Source organism: Chelonia mydas, chromosome 1 (genome assembly GCF_015237465.2).
Source record: "Chelonia mydas isolate rCheMyd1 chromosome 1, rCheMyd1.pri.v2, whole genome shotgun sequence".
In the NCBI taxonomy this organism is placed as follows: Eukaryota; Metazoa; Chordata; order Testudines; family Cheloniidae; genus Chelonia; species Chelonia mydas.
This window is the reverse complement of record NC_057849.1, coordinates 236,421,189-236,434,210: the sequence shown is the minus strand read 5'-3', so window position 1 is coordinate 236,434,210 and position 13,022 is coordinate 236,421,189. Positions and strand designations below refer to the sequence as shown.

The following is a 13,022-nucleotide window of genomic DNA, read 5'->3' as shown; positions in this document are numbered from 1 at the left end:
AGGGTTGGCTGAAGGTCACTGATATATCAAAACTACTGGGAAAAGGACTGATGTGAATGATTGGATTAACTGTCAGAAATGTAATTATGGCCAGCCAGAATACCGCATATGGACAACTGGAACCCTAAAATTGGTCTCCTGGTATGAATAGGAGGCTGAGACTTTATCAGATATGGCCTTGGATGTTTGTGGGTGGAATGCAAAGGTGTATAAAAGGTTGTTAAACTCATCCCTAGTTGGGAAGTAGGAGTAATAAGATGGAAATCTGGACTGTCATCACCACTTATGAGATTCTCCACTTACTTTGCTCCACCTTCACTCACACTGGCTTCCATCAGGTTAAAAGTATGTTGAGCTTGCTTTATCTTGTACCATCTTAAAGCTGTACGTATGCACAATGCAATGCTGGGGGGGAAAGGAGTGCTTTACTATACCTATATGTGATAGGTTGATCGTATCCTGAACAAATCTTATGGAATTAGGGTTAACACCTTTGGGGGTACATTGTGTATGTGGTATGCATTGTATGTACCTTCTCTAGTAGGGAGTTAGGATGATAATGGTCTTCCTCCATTATCAGTGTTTGAAGCCACCCACCCCCCCCACCCTCCCAGAGTGATGTGCATATACAAGTTTAAACTGGATTCTCCAGAGACCAACAGGCAAAGGAAAGACTTTTTAATAAAAAGCCTGAGTTTAGCTGACTCGGGGCCGCCTTTGTGATCCAGAAATTGGACAATACCCATGGTCAATGGAGGCCGCGATCCTTAGCGTAGGGTTGGAAGGACACTGCCAGAATCCACGTTAGGGTGCACTCTGGTAAGCGGGTTAGCTTGTGTGCAGGTTCTTTTGTTGTTTTTAATATGTTTTATCTGTAATACTTTTTGTCTTAAGAATAAAGAAGATTTGCTTAGAAAGAGCTTGTGGTAACTTTTATATCTGCAGCAATAGTCTGCTATCATTCTGTGAAGAGAAAGCAAGTGGGCCTGTTCAGGCAGACTCTCTTTGCTGGTAAATACCCAATGAAGGTAGAGAACTGTGCAGCTTGGACATATCCTGTCAGAAAGGAGTGAGATGCAGGTTGTGACAGGATATACCTCTGGGGTGAAGCCCGGAAGCTGTTGGAATTGCTGTGCTCCCTAACTATTCAACTAGGTTGGCCTCTCTCACTGCTCTGCGGATAACATACAGCCAGCCCCTCTGGGTCCTGTTATCACCCAACGTGACTTTAGGTGATGCCACACCTCCAACTGAGTTACCTGAGTGCTTTACCTAAGCCACTCATGGACCAAAAATGGAGGCACCAGCCAATTTCCCAGCTCCTGAGCCTTGTGCTACTGAAGTTTAAACCCAGAATTATACCGTGTTGCACTGGACAGGGATCTGTTCAGTGCAAGCTCATTAATTAGACCACTTCCCTCTCAGAAGTGGAGGAAAGATATGCACCAGCTTTCATAACAGAGCTAAGATTCCCTAAAACTTCACTCAAAAACACACTGATTAAGATAAAACAGGTTTATTAACTTCAGAAAGATAGATTTTATGGACTTGTCTACACTTTCATTTTATAGCGCTCTAACTTGCTGGCTCAGAGGAGTGAAAAATCACCCCACTGAGCGCAGCAAGTTTGAGCTCTTTAAAGCACTAGTGTGGCCAGGCTCCCAGCACTCGGAGCTATTCCCCTCGTGGAGGTGGATTACCAGGAGCCCTGGGAGACCTTTCTCCCAGCGCTTGTGTGTGACCACACGCACACTTCAGCAGTGCTTTGGAGTTTCTAGTGTAGATGTAGCCTAAGGCAGTTTAAATGAGCTGCTTTTGCTGCCATCCAGGAAGTAGTGCCAATGTATTGTAATTAGAGATATAAGTGATAGCAAACAGATCAAAGAAGATTACTTAAGAAATAAACAAATGCAATCTAGGTTTTATACACTACACAGGAGTTGAATCAAACAGTGTCTCACCCTGTAATAGTAAAAGCAGTCTGTAGATGTTTTATACACAGGCAGGAATCCCCTTTTCCAGCCTGGGATCCCCTGCCCCAGTTCAGTCTTTGTTCCTCTGGTGCTTCCAGGTGTTGTCTTGTAATGGATGTCACGTGGTGATGTCACTTCCTCCTTTTATAGTTTCTTCCATAGGGCGGAAACCCCTTTGTTCCAAGCCAAGTTCCCACCAGTTTGGGGAAAAATACTGAACTCCATTTTGGTACCTGTATCATGTGGTCACATGCCCCTGCATGCTTGATGAGTCATGGCAGCGATTATCCATAGGCTGTCTGAAGTGTCCCCAGGAGAGGACAAGCCTTTTCCGTGGTCCATTGTTTTTGCTGATGGGCCATTAGCTTCCTCATTGTTGTACCTGAAAGGCTAGTTGCAGGTGTTACCCAGAGAAAGCACATTTGAAATACAGATACATAGTCAATATTCATAACTTCAGATACAAAAATGATACATGCATACAAATAGGATAATCATATTCAGCAAATCATATCTTTTCTGTAGATACATCACATGACATACATGATGTACAAGATGCCACAAAATCAAGATGCAACATAATTATATCATCATCATACCATAATCGTATTACTATGGTGAATATGGGTGCAGGTTGTCACATGAGTCTCCAGTATTCCCTCTAATTTTTCCCACCCATGTGCAGGATGAATTTTGTTATGTGCACAATCACCTCCATATTGGTGCACACAACAAAATTCATGTGATGGGGTGGGGCTGAGGGATTCGGAGTGTGTGTGGGGACTCAGGGCTGGGGCAGAGGGTTGGTGTGGGGGAGGGGGGAAGGCTCTGGGGTAGGACTGGGGATGAAGGGCTTGGGATGCTGTGGGGCTCCCTGGGGCTATGGTGGGGAAAGAGGATTCCCCCTAGCTCTCTCTCCCCGCAGCAGCACCTGGGATGCGGGGGAGAGACGCCTCTCTCCCCACCCTTCTCCCCTCCCCTGGCCGCAGCAGGTCTGGGCTGGGGGAGGGATGCCTGTCCCTGGCTGCGGGAGGTTCGGGGCCGGGCTGGGCCAGGGGAAGGGAGCTTGTCCCCTGGCCACAGCATGTCTGGGGCTGGGCTGGGTTGGGGCTGGGGAGGGAAACCGCAGCAGGTCCAGGGCTTGGGGAGAGGCATCTCTCCCAGCCGCAGCTCTGAACACCTGTGCAGCACTTAATAGGCAGCTGCAGAGCCGCACAGCTTATAGGAAACTTAGGTCTCCACCCAAGAGAGGCAATAGCTTGGAAGCCTGAGAGTGAGTGCCCTTGCTGAACTACTAAGAGGAAATACAGGTATAGTTGCCCTGAACTGTGACAATACTTATCTTGCTTTTCTATAATTTCTTGAATCTAAGTATTAAATAAAATCTTCATGTCTCTCTGTTTTACCAATCTTTTCATTAATATATAGCCACAAGAGCAAAAAGCCTGTTATTTGTGACTGAAGCATTTTGCATCCTAGATTAATCCCATTGTGACAATAATGGGGCCTGATACTTGATTGTGGGGTGTTTTGAGGACTAACATTTATACAGTGCTTTAAATATGTATCTTACATGGATGCTTGATATTATTGGCCAGTTTGGGAAGAGCTGAAATTGTGAAGTACAACTAAAGGCTCTCAGACATACACAATTTGGCCCTATTCAATGCTTACTGATGTCAGTATGCTTCTTCAATGAGCTTAGGCTCAGGTCCTCACTGATTATTTGGACTCAGCAGCATTGTACAGTCATGTCTATTAATTTTGATTCCTTCAGTGATAAATCATGTTTAAAGGACTGGCTTGGAAAAGAAACCAGCATTTTGTACTAATTCAGTACAATATCAAATGACATTAGAGATGGTTCCAAAATGCACATCCAGATTTCAAAGTTTGTGGCTTTTCAGACTTAGAATGTTGTTTGAGAGTGAGCTAGATAGATATAAAATGTGTGTGTATGTCTGAGAAGTCATCTATGCCTCCTCACCCAGAGAAGATCATTGGAGAATCTTGGAGAGGAGAATTTTTTTCATTGAGGAGAAGAGGATGAAGAGAAACAGATGGAAGGAGGTTCTAGTGCAGGTTCAAATTAAATAGTATCTGGAGAAAAATCACTATCTCTTGTAGAATAAATAAATCCTTTAAATAAATAGCTGAAGAGAATTCAGCTGAATTTGATCTTCACTTATTACCTGTTTTCCTACTGAAAACTACTGATTTACTAGCTTGGAAAGTACTTGAGATGCTTTGAATCTTCTCCCTTTGCAGTCTAACGGATGCTGTGCTAATGAGTATAGTGGGAGCAGGAGCAGACACAATATCATTTACTGAATGTGGTGTCACATGGCAAATGTCTTTGCCATATTACTATCATGTAGCTAATTGAATCTCTTGAATTCAGCCCCAATTGAAGCCATCAATGGCCAGCCACTGGTGTAGCTGCCCTGGTTTAGAAACTCTAATGAAGACAGGCAAGGCTGTTATTTCCATTTGTAGACCTTCATCCAGTTTGAAACAGGCAAAACTCCACTGGTCCAAACAGTAGCTTTGCATGTCTATTTTTCAGGGGGTTGCATGGGGGCAGCTACACTTGTGCTTAGCCATTGTTGGCTGAAATTGGGGCAAAACCCCAGGGTAGACTCTGGAAGAGTGACTTCAGAGGCCCTCTCCATGGTTCTTCACCTTTTTCCAGCATTTTGTTTTGAACATGAGGAAGGTCAGAATGTCAAAATATGTGACAGACTTAGCTGTACTGGGTATAGCACTTCAAAGCAGAACAGTATTAAATAGGATAGCATAAAAATTTCATTTTAGTGTGGTACATTTATTAAAAGTATGAGTAAGTGACCAACATGAAATCCACATATAAGTGCAGAATCTTCATAACACAGCTGTCTTGTTTGAGAACACTCCTGATCTCCATGCCTGGTAGCTTCAGGCCATCTTATTTTTGCCCGCTTTGCATAGAATATCTCTTGGATGAAGCAGGTTTTATGGGATCCATGCACAGCATTTCTAAATGGATAAGAAGCATTCCAGGCTGGATACATGTTTTCTGTGTGATCAGACTGTACCCAGTCCTGCTTCAACAGGCTCATAAAGCTGTGCAGGGCATTTCATCCTCCTTTCATTCTTGCAGCTTACTGCTCAGGGTTAGCACCAGGAGAAACAGCAGAACTGTCAGCCGATTTCAGCTCTCTGGATAGTGTAGAGCACCCTGAGTGCCACATTGATTCCATTGGGGCTGTAGCCACATGCCCTCTAATTTGTACTGCTCACCAGTCGCACCAACTGGAGCAGGAGTGCAATGTGCTAGCCCAAGGTTTTGCATATGCTCGAAGTTCCATGGACCAAGGAGCCGGGGGTGGGGAATGGCATAGCCAGACCACTTTTAAGCAGTGATCCCATTTGAAGTCAGTACAGCAGTTGCTGTGGCTGTCCAGGGCATTGCGCCAGCTCTGTAGTCGTAATGCTACTGAAATTTGACCTGGCTGCCCAGCCTTTCAGGTGGAGGTGCTGCCGGGCCAAACCTGTGACTTGGCACATATGGAGTCTGTTCCTGTATGGCATAGCTCAGGGGAGATAGACAAGAACTTGAGTCCGGGCAGTCCCAGCTTATGCACTGTGTGGGTAAAAGACAGGGGAGGCTCCTCAGCCCAGGGACACCCAGGGTGGAGGAGGAGGAATGAGGAGTGGAACAGAGTCCCTCCGTGGGAGGGGAGAAGTGAGGATCGGAATTTGCCCCTTCCTAAGAAATATCTGAATTGGCACCACTGCGGTGTTCACAACTTATACTGTGTGTTTTTACAGTGAGCAGGTAGTCCAAGGAAATTCCCTTCTCTCCATGATATACGCTACAGAGAGGCTTGATCCACAATTTTCAGAGCGGTTGTGTTCAAGTTCCTCTCTGATGCAAACCAGGCATGAAACAAGCTCTTGACTTCCTCATGCTGCTCCTATCTTCAAGTCATGCTGCCTCAGGCTAGCTGTGAAAGACATATTATGTGGGTTACTGTCGGGGCTTGTAGTTATGCTTGTAAAGTTTATTGACTTCTTCCCTTCAGAATTCTCTTCAGCTATATATTTAAAGGATTGATTTATTCTACAAGGGATAGTGTTTTTCTCCACATCCGCTTTAATTTGAACCTGCACTAGAACGTCCTTCCATCTGTTTCTTTTCATCCTCTTCTCCCCAGTGAAAACAAATTCTCCTCACCATGATCCTGTATCACAATGATCTTCTCAGGGGTGAGGAGGGATGGATGGGAGTCACTTCAAAGTTTCTTGCTTGGAGACAGGGACAAGGAAGAGCGACTCAAGAGGCACTCCACATGGCTTTACCCCGGGGGAGACAGACACCGTTGTAATAGGTCATGCTGGCTCCTTAAGAACAAGAGCCGGGTCTAGAAATTCTGGGACTGATGGGAACTATAGACTGAGAGAAAGGCCAGCTGGCAAGACGGAAACAGAATGTAGTTTCTTCTCCATCATGAAGAAGAGAGAGCAGGAGAAGGGAGCAGCTGCTGGTGTGATCCCCAGGGAGAAAGGACCAGGGAAATTGTTTTTGTTTGAGCTTTCATTTACCATGGAAGGAATAGAGTATGATTTAGCCAGAGGGATAAAGGAACCACTCTATCAGCTGAAAAGGAAGTAAAAATATAGCTAGAAGTGGCCTTGTCTGACAATGAGAAGTTAAGCTCCTTCTTCAGCTGGATACAGAAAGTAAGCCTTCAAGGTATAGCAACTGACTATGTGGTGAATACTGACCCCTCGTATACTTTCTTTCCCCTTATCCTTTTTGCCATGGTCTAGTCCCTGATCTCCATTGCCAGTTCAATAGAAACATTCGCTAGATGCTCCTTCCATTCTCCTTGCTCAGAAGCAACATACTTTTTCTTTGTATTCGTTTAAGAGCAGATGAAACTTAGGAAAAACTAGCTAGACAGACAGACACATGCATGCACGCGTATTTTAAGGAACCTAGCTATTAACATCATGTGTCATTGATTTACTGCATTCAGTACTGGTGCCTTCACTTGAGAGAGAGACTCAGTCTGGACACTTGATCTTTTAAGAGACAGCAGGTTATTTTTAGAATATTTTTTTTCTACAAAATAACTTTATAAGAGTGAGTTTATGGTATTGACATAGGCATATCAGAACGAAGATGGGGGCGAGGAGGAGAGAAGACAGACTTTCCAATATGACAAATATTCTCTTTTGCTTTTGTCACTTGGTTCAGACTTAACCTTAATTCTAATTTTTGATTGTCCTTCGAATAGCCCATTTCCCAGCAGAACATCCTCTGTCTTCTCTTCTGTCTGAGAATCAAGTCCAGTGCAATATTTGCTCTCCTTCCTAAACCAGCATGGTGTTTGATTGCTTTTTTGTTTTGTTTTTTCAGATAAATGCAGTGCCAATGAAAGCAAAGGACTAGCAGTAATAGCTAGAGCAAGACATAGTTCAGCTTGGCATAGTGGATATATATTATATAAGCTTCCCTATGTAGTTTTGCCAATGCAACTCAACCCTGATCTGTAGCATTTGCTATAATTCCAATTTGGGGTTCCTGAACTCTCTCTGCCAATACATGTCAGTCCTGAGCTGTAAAACCCTTTGCAATCTTGGGACTTCACACTGATCTTTCAGTGCATTTCACACTTTGCTTACAGTAGCCCTGAGTATTTTCCCCACTTTTGTGGCCCCCACGGAGTTCTACAAATGTACATCAGTCTTGATGCTAAATGCCCTATATCTATTCCAGTCCTCTCCCTCTTTCCTATTTGTGCTGAAGGTTATCCTGGGGAGAGCTGTTGGCAATAGGAAGTAATGCCAACCCAGTTTTCACTTGTGATTGACTGAAATGAGGCCTGACTCTTTTCTTAGAGAAAGACTGATCCAGTGGTTTGGGCACTTGCTTAGAATTTGGGAGACTTGGGTTCAAGTCGGACCTGCTTTGCCACAGACTTCCTGTGTGACCTTGGGCCAATCACTGGGCTTCCCTGGCCTTTAGTTTCCTATCTGTAAAATAGGGATATCAGTACTTCCCTACCTCACAGGCAGGGCTGGATTTCCAATTAGGCACAGTAGGCATGGGGATGCAGGAGGGGGGCTCCACGCAGGGCCACACAGGGACACGGGATGGGAGCTCCAGGCAGGGCCATGTGCAGAGGCGGGAGGAGGTGGCACTGAAGATGCTGTACCTAGGGGCGCATAAGGTATATATCCGGCCCTGTTCAAAGGTGTGTTGTAAAGATAAACTTCATGAGGTGATCAAATATTATGGTAATGGGGGCCATACAAGTACCATCTATATATAGGGGCTTGAGTCAAAGCCCACTGAAGTCCATTAGTTTTTCATTTGACTTCAATAAGCTTTGGATCAGGCACCTTGAGCAGTATGCTACATTAGAATGTTATGTATCCCCCTTTGGGACAAATGATACTGTGAAGACGCTGAAGGCCATTCTTGGCTACATGTGATTAAATGTTGACATGGCACAGAAAATATTGCTTTTTTTTTTGGTTGCCTTTCTGGGGAATACTCAGTTGTAGGCACACAGAACTAAAGCTTGCTCATATTTGTTGCGTTTGTTAGTTAGCTGAAATATAGCTGAATAGTGTTAGAAATGGAAAACTGATTTAGATATACTGGCAGGGTAGAGGGAGTTCTCTTTGCTTTGGACTATGCCTTTGTACCACCCGGCAGGAGGGCAGATGTGGGTGGTGACTAAGTGGAACAAAAATAGCTGAAAACACCCTGGGGAGGGAAGTTGGCTAAGGTGACCTGAAGGGTGTAATTTGGTTGAAACAGAGCAAAGGAAAAATTGAGACTGAATGTTAAAAAATAAATTCCAGATTGAAGTTGTGGCAATCCCCATTGCTTGAGTGATTTAATGATGATGGAATAAACTCGTGTCTGGTCTGCAGGGCCAGGAAATTGGTGTCTGGCCATGAAAGTGAGAGAAGCAAGGTATGTCTGAGTTGGCCAATAGGATTTCTTTAGTTTGTGTGTTCAGGGGGGAGAAAAATTGTGTGGCTTGTACAGTTTGTTTAAATCTATTTCTTATGCTATTGTTACTGCACAGAGGGGCAGGGAAGTGATTTTAAAATATATATTTTTACCCTCTGTTTGCACAGGTGTAATGCAGTTGGAGGACCATCAGTTCCTGATTTCTCTTGCACTGCTAGTCTGACCATCAGGGCATGGTGTTAGGCTTACATCTTTGTTCAGTGTGTCCCCTTCCTACTCTCCATGGGGTGGTTGGTGTTTAGCTAACAATATTGGGCATTATGACTTCTGCTGCATGTGTTTGTTTGTGTGTGTTGACGCTACGTACACCCTGAGTCCTTTGTCACAGGCACATGTTACAAACAACTTATTCTGTTAATCGGTTGTGAAATCCTTCTTTGATGTATTTAGACATACAGCATTGTCCATACGAAATGCTACTGCTACTACTACAGAGCAGAGCACAGCTGCCTGTCTAATAATCTCCTGTTTTTTCTAGCTGTCTTTATATGTTGTCTTCAAGACTGCTCAGAGACCCTGCAAATTCAGCAATGCCTTTATCTCCATGAAAAACATTTTGATGCAAAACACTAAACAATGAACTGAACTTCGTTTTCCCCTCTGCATGTGAAATAGAGGGGGTTTTGTTTTTCCTTTTTGCTTGCTTTTTATATAACTGGTCACAGCACCAATAAATTGAAAGTCCACATGCAGTACTTAAAATGCCGTCTTGCTACTCAGTGTCCTTCCTGTGTGTCATAGTCATTCATCTGGCTTAGCAAAGGACGCATACCGCAAAGCACACGTTCCAAATCAGGACACAGAGATTCACTCAGATGGCTTATATATAGTTATTCCTTAACAGACTAGCGATTCAGTTCCCAAACACAGGAGCAGCACAATTAAATGGTAGTACTGCAGAGAATTACTGGCCTGCAGCCAGACCATGTTAGACTGTGAATTCAGCAGATATTTCAAGCTTAAACTGGGTTGGGTCTGATCAGAAGCTGTATAGAAAAACCTCCAAGGGACACTCAGATTCTGCAGGAAGTGATGCTGCTTATTTAGTATGTGTCACTTTTCCCTCAGTCAGTATTGACTCAATGCTTCAGCTTTGTGTAGAACAGTGTGCTGCTCTATTGGAGATGCTGTTATTCTTAGGAAACATATCTCACTGAGGTTTCCTGACTAGAGCTAGACCAAAATTTTTGGTCAATTTTTTTGGGGGGGCGGCCTAAAACACAGATTTTGTGATTCCAGATAGACTTGTATCTCTTTTGCTGAACTGCTTATTTTGATTTTTTTTAAAAATCCAAAAAAAATGTAAATATTTCATTTACAAAACGTTGAAACAAAACATTTTGGTTTTTCAATTTGAAATGACTTTTTGTTTCAAAGTTCCCTTTTTTAAAAAAAATCAAGTGTTTTAAAGTGGGTCGGTTTTGTTTAAACAAACCATTTTGGGTGGTACAAAATGAATTATTTTTGACCTTTTTGAATTGCCAATTTTTTTTAAAAACAATTGGTTTTGTTCCAGCCCTGAAAATGTATTCATCTTTTGGCTTTTCAAAACTGCCAATGAGGTGAAAAATCCATTATTCACCCAGCTCTATTTCTGACACCAAGAGTTACCCTGTGCTTCCAATTGGGACAATTTTATTTTAGGTTAAGGCAAGCCAGAAACAAGAAAGAACAAAAATTACGTCTCCATGAGAGACAGCACAGTGTGTGTCTCTTCCGTAACATGCTGTGTGCATGTTGTCTGCAAAATGGCACTGCATTCAGACCCTTTCAAAATGTACAGGTGCAGGATGTAGAACACACAGTCATAGCAGTTATATAACGATAGCTACCACACTGATCTCTCACGAATTACCAGTAGCCTGTTACAATTTTTGGAAGGGCAAGAGAAGCGATGTTAGTCCTTGGGCCAAATTCCAATGAGATGATTCCATTGTGTCTGTAATCGGGTCCTGGCTTTTAAGGCCAGAGGGGGTAGTTTGGAAGGTCAATTGTCCCATTACACGAATCCAGCAAAACAGATGAAGGCCAGAAAAATCACTTAAGTAGTCACTGAGTGAAGGGACGATGGTCCCAGGGAGCACTTACTATCTAGGAGAGGGAAGATATAGGCCAACCCCAGATTATTGTGCCTTTAAAGCCAGGGTTCTCAAAGTGTGAGTTGTGACCCCTAAGTGGGTCGTGACCCAATTTTGATGGGGTCGCCAGGGCAGAAAGCCCCAGCCCCGGAGGTCCACAGGCGAAGGGAGGCTGAAGCCCCAGCCAGCCTGCCTCTTTGTGGGCTGCTGCGGCAGCTGGAGGATGAAGCCCCAGTCAGCCAGTCCACTGCTCTGAGGGCGGCTGCGACATCTGAGGGCTGAAGCACTGAAAAACAAATACAGGTCCCATCTCGCTGTTGAAGACAATCTCTGTCTTTACCTCAGCCACACAGAGCCCAACTTGAAGGGTTTGTGTTCATCAATGCAAACTCACCCCTCCGATTAGGTGCATATTTTTTTTTACTATTGGATATAAAGATTGTCTTGGGATTATATTGTGAATTAAAATATTTAGTGGCTACTTTTCATTGATACAGCCTTGTAATGCATATATTATTTAAAATACTAACACAGTAGTAACACAGGGCACTGGGATTGTGCAGTAATTTTTCTTGTCAGAAGGGGGTCACGGGGGTCGAAGTTTGAGAGACGCTGCTTTAAAGGCCTGAGACCAGGAGCCTTGGAGAGTGGGTGCGGCAAGGTCCCCTCTCTCTGAGCAAGTATGTATGTGTATTTGGGGTTATTAAACCCACCTGGGTAGAATCAAGAGGCTGATTAGTTCCTTGGGTGGGTGACTCAAAAGGAGGCTCCAAGCCCAGTCAAGAGAGAGCTTCTGACAAAGCTTGCTTCGGGGGTGGGTGGCGGTGGGGATGAGGAAACTATGCAGACAGTTTCCGGAGGGAGGGCTGTCGAAATCTGGAGCTAGAGGTCATTCCAGGCCACAAGGGGGGTGCTCTGGAGCAGCACCTATCTACAGTGCCTTTGTGGATGAATTACATCTGTGCTACGTATATGCAGTTTTAATTTGACACCATATTCTTCATTTGTCTTAAACTACTGTGTAGTGTCGCTATGCTTTGCTGAAACTACTTCACAAAAGCAGCAAAAGTGATTCACTCGTTGGAGTGTGTATTTGAATAGCAATAGATGGATACTTTTGTGGTGTAGGTGGAAATATTCCAACTTTGACTAGGCTTCTGGCTACCTCCCAGAATCCCAGAGAACTGCCTCATGGGTTGCACCTGCTGAATTTCTAATCTGACCCACTGCTTCCCATCAGAACTGCTCTCCATGTGCTGCAAACAATGACCTAGAAGGTGCCAGTTAGAGGAGTGCAGCTCAGTAGATTGACTGCAAGTTGAGGTTCAGGGTGGAGAGGGAAAGGACAGGGCTGGTGAGTGAGCTATCCTTATGGAAACTGCAGAGAGACATTCAGTGTTCTGGCTGGACTACAGCCTATCTAGCGTTCACACCCCCATTCTTCCAGAACATGACCAGGAGTGTTAAAGATAATCAAGCAGTAAGGGCCTCTGTCCCACATCTCATCCAAAAGACAACACCTCCAAGAGTGCAGTGTCCCGGGGTGGTACCTCAGAGGGAAGAGTGTCACCTGCTGAATTGCCAAGACCAGGCCTGGCCCAGTGAGTATCTGGAAGCTGATGAGATTACAGCTCACAGTGACTCTGTCTGACTTCCTTTAGCCCACATGCTTTCCAAACTGGTTCCTATGGTGATACTTGTAACATCTTTTTTCCATTGCCTTCTCCCAGGGTCTGTGTACCTCTACAACAAATGATTTGAAGTCTGATATCTTGTTGTCTTATAGTATCCAGCTCAGATTTAAATGCAGGGGTAAACTAATTTGTTTGGATTGTGCATAAATGTGTTTCACAGCCTGGCTTGGTTGGCTTTATCTTCTGTTTTGTACGATCACCTTGTAACATAATAAGAGATGGATAGGACGAGGTTATGCCTGTG

General features: G+C 44.1%; 1 long non-coding RNA gene across 2 annotated transcripts in view; it reads left to right on the top strand.

Moving 5' to 3' along the window:
* Nucleotides 1–13,022, top strand: part of LOC122464441 — a 136,128-nt gene that overhangs the window by 57,674 nt on the left and 65,432 nt on the right. The window contains exon 5 of one of the 2 annotated variants that reach the window (XR_006288469.1): nt 9,114–9,689. The exons of the other annotated variant lie outside the window; for it this stretch is intronic. This is a non-coding gene — a long non-coding RNA (uncharacterized LOC122464441). Of the gene's footprint in view, nt 1–9,113; nt 9,690–13,022 lie in introns of those variants that run through there. 2 annotated transcript variants of the gene reach the window in all.